At 38.6% G+C, this 4348-nt stretch overlaps 1 pseudogene across 1 annotated transcript; it reads left to right on the top strand.

Annotated features, from left to right (window-relative positions):
- Positions 1–1396: 1396 nt before the first annotated feature.
- Positions 1397–2016, top strand: LOC308427098 (high mobility group protein B3-like; annotated as a pseudogene). The gene has a single exon. The product of its transcript is annotated as a high mobility group protein B3-like (transcript).
- Positions 2017–4348: the final 2332 nt, after the last annotated feature.

Genomic DNA, 4348 nt, shown 5'->3' with positions numbered 1-4348 from the left:
GGAAAGAACGGCCAAGCCCGTGACTTAGCTCAGGAAGAAAAATGGTACCCTTGAGAGGACACTGGCCTAGAGGATAAATGTGCTGCCAACAAATTATATGGGGACCCTGGCACTCAGGAATATCTATGTCCTTTGTTAGTTCATTTAAATAAAATGTATATGAGCTCTTGTTCAGAATTTTTGTACCCTTTTTTTGAGGCGAGGATCCTGTCTAGGTCAAACATGTCTGCCCTCTTGCCTCATGTTAGGTGCTGTGTCAGGAATGGTGTGAACATTTATTCCAGTCCTTTCATATGAAGTCATCCTAGCCAGTTAATCTTCCACTGCAGCGCACAATGAAACCCTCTCAGCCTAATGGGTTCAGCAGTCTCTCCTGGGATGATGGCCAGAATTGGATTGATATTCTGGCTTTAAAGGACACAAAAAACACAAGGAACTTTTCAGGACAAATGAGTAACAAAAGAAAGAGAAAGAAAGTATTTCTGTTAACAGAACTAAGTGAGAATTTTTTTTTTTTTTGCTTAAAAATATCAGCGATGCTGCACAATGCAGCCAACGTGATTCATAGGGCAGAAGAACTGGCTGTGTTTAATAGGGTCGTTTGATTATAATGCGTCAAATGGAAATGTTTCTATTTTTGTTTCAATAAAGACATCTGTGATGGTAAACATGAACACAGTCAGGCCTGTAATGGGATCAGTCTAGAAAGAGGCTGAGAAAATGCTGGACAGACAGTGAGACGTGAGCTATAATCTTTGACAAAATGTGAAGTGTACCGAAGATACCCACATCCCTGGAATCAATACACACGGCAGCGTCATCTTTAGATATTCTGCCTCTGGCTCTAAGGAATAATTTGGAGAACTCAGAGACATGTTTTCTCAAATGCACCTGCTACTTTCTCCTAGCTACTGCCTTCTTAAAATTCTTTCTGGAGTGACAGTATGAGTCTGAACAAAATAACTTAGAACTCAGCTTTTTTGCCCTTGAATCAATTGGATGAAAGAAAGGATGTCTAAATTAACTTTGATTTAAGGGCTTTGTGAGTCTGGAAAGGTCTGCATGAAGCAATGCTTGTAATTGCAGTAATATCTGATGTCAGTAATTAACATTTCTTAAGATGAATTTAAAGTCACTTTAAATTGTTCTAGAAGGGATTTAAGATGATGTGTTATTGTTTACCCAAAAACTATAAATAATAGAAATGGAAGAAGTAGCCCATGTCAAAGGTACAGAAGGCATTTTTAACAAAATCATAGATTTCTCTAACCCGAAAAAGAAGCTGCCTGTCACGGTACAAGAAACATATAGAACACAAAATAGAATAAACCAGAAAAGAATTCCCCACACCAGATAACAATCAAAAGTCTAAATGCTAGGCTAGGGAACAATATAGATGGCTAAAGGTGACCCCAAGAAACCAAAGGGCAAGATGTCTGCTTACGCCTTCTTTGTGCAGACATGCAGGGAAGAATATAAGAAGAAAAACCCAGAGGTCCCAGTCAATTTTGCAGAGTTTTCCAAGAAGTGCTCCAAGACCTGGAAGACAATGTCTAGCAAAGAGAAATCAAAGTCTGATGAAATGGCAAGGGCAGATAAAGTACGCTATGATCGGGAGATGAAAGATTATATATAGACCAGCTATAGGAGGCAAGAAGAAGAAGGACCCAAATGCCCCCAAAAGACCTCCATCTGGATTTTTCTTATTCTGCTCCGAACTCTGCCCCAAGATCAAATCCACAAACCCTGGAATCCCCTTTGGAGATGTTGAATAACTTAAGTGATGATGAAAAGCAACCTTACGTTACCAAGGCAGCAAAGCTGAAGGAGAAGATTTAGAAGAATGTTGTTGACTGTAAGTCTAAAGGGAAGTTTGATGGCACCAAGGGGCCTACTAAAGTTGCCCGGAAAAAGGTGAAAGAAGAGGAAAAGGAAGAAGAAGAGGAGAAAGAAGAAGAGGAGGAGGAAGAAGAAGAAGAAGAAAAAGAAGAAGAAAAGGAGGAGGAAGATGAATAAAAACTGTCTCCTTGTGAATACCTTCGAGTAGGAGAGCGCTGTGATCGACACATCTCTTATGTGAGTCCTGTCTGTTGCCCCTGTTAGGTTTAATTATAAAATCTGATCACAGTCATGTTGTAGTTTCTTAAAGAGTCAGTGGTTGACATGAAGTGGCCATGGGTGTCCAGAACACCCTGAAACTGTATCAAAGCTGTGCATAGCTCCAAATATTTTTAAAATGAAAGGCACTCTTGCGCCCTCCTCACTCAGTGCACTTTGCTGTTGATGTGACAAGGCATTTGGAGAGGTTACTGGCACCTTGTTCTCAACTTGTAAGGTAGTGTTAACCATATGGTCATTGGCTAGAAGTCCTGAGTTGTCAAGTCTACATATCTATAGTTTGTAAAGAGAGCAAAACAACCCAGACAGATTCTTGATGCTCCTTGTTTAACGTGGAGGCTATGAGGGGAAGATGTTTTTTAGAGGGGGCCCTAGCTCAGGCTGGACCTGTTGATACTGCAGTGGGCATCCATTTAGCTTCAGAATGTCTTGTTTTTGTATATAGTGGCATGGCATCCTGCTGACACTCGCTGTTGTGTAGGGGGGGTGTCAGCTGGCATAAGAAGTGTTAGATTTTCTTTAGTTAAGTGCAGTAGATTTTAAACTTTTTAAAGAAACTGTAGAACTCATCGTTGTCAGCAAAGTGAAGAACTATTGCGTCCATGGACGTTCAAGACCCTCTGCACCTAAACGCGATCTGCAACACTCTGTTATTTTTTTTCTTATGTTTAGAATGCTGAGATGTTTTTGAAGTTAAGTAAACAGTATTACATCTTTATAAAAGTCTAAATGCACAGAACAAAGAAGGCATATTAAAAGATCCAGGGGAAAGAAGCCACAAAATAACATAGAAAGGCAGACACATGATAATAACAACCTCCATTCTCAGTGGAGAGTTTAAAAGGTGGAAGGGGCTGGACAAATGTTCTACAAATTCTGCAAGACCATGTATGCCAGCCCATACTACTATACCTAGCAGAACTTTCAATCCCAATAGATGGAGAAAGAAAGGCATTCTGTGATAAAATCAAATTTAAGCAACATCTCTTTACAAATCCAGCTCTATAGAAGGCACTAGAAGTAAAACCTGACATGGCTAGTCACCCCAAAGAATACACAAGGAATAAATAGTATCAGACCACTAAATACAAACAAGTGGGGAAAATCCCCAAATGACCACAACAAAATAACAGGAATTAATAAACACTGTTCACTGATTATTCTCAATATTAACAATCTCTCTCTCTCTCAATTCCACAATTAAAAGATAAGGACTAATGGGATGGATTTGAAATTAGCATCCACCCTTCTGCTGTATCCAAGCAAACCATCTTTACATCAAGAATAGACATCACATCAAGGTAAACGTTTGGATGAAGATAATCCAAGCAAGCTGACCTAGGAAGCAAGCTGGTGTTACCATCTTAGTATCTGACAAATGAGACTTCAAACCAAAACTAATTAGAAAAGATAGAGAAGAACACTGCATATTCATTGAAGGAAAGATCTACAAAGAAAATAACTGCAATTCTTAACTTCTAGTCATTAAACAAAAGGGAAAACCAAGATCATAAAAGAAATACTACTGTAGCTTACATGTCAACACCCACGGCAAAAGTGGGCGACTTCAAAATCTATTTTGCCCATAGACAGGCCATCCAAACAAAACATGAACAAAAAAATTGTGGTGATCACTGACATTAAACAAATGAACCTAATAGATATTTACAGAAAATTTCATCCAATACAAAAGAATATACGTACCTTCTTTTCAGCAGCTCATGTAGCTTTCTCCAAAATGGACCATGTACCTGGACATAAAACAAGTTTCAACAGATGCAAGAACATTGAAATAACACTCTGCATCCCATATGATCCCCGTGGATTAAAGCTGAATATGAACAACAGAAACAACAGGAGGTCTACAGATTGATGCATATTGATGAAAACTGAACACTTCACTTCTGAGTGAAAAAATATGGGTTAAGACAAAAAATAAGAAAGAAATTAAAAACTTTCTATAATTGAATTAAAATGAATATATAACACACCAAAAAGGGACTTAATAGGACACAATGAAGGTAGTTATAAGAGGCAAGTTTATAGCACGATTTGCCAACCCCTCCATGCACACACAAAGAAGACATCTCACACTAGTAACAACAGCACACCTGACAATGCTACAACAAAAAGAAGACATCACACCCAAAAGGAGTTGATGGAAAGAACTAATCAAACTCAGGGCTGAATAAATAAAAAAGAGACAAACAAACAACCAAAAGCCAGTATA

Source organism: Micromys minutus (assembly GCF_963924665.1).
Source record: "Micromys minutus genome assembly, chromosome: 11".
In the NCBI taxonomy this organism is placed as follows: Eukaryota; Metazoa; Chordata; class Mammalia; order Rodentia; family Muridae; genus Micromys; species Micromys minutus.
This window is presented reverse-complemented; position numbering and strand designations above follow the sequence as displayed.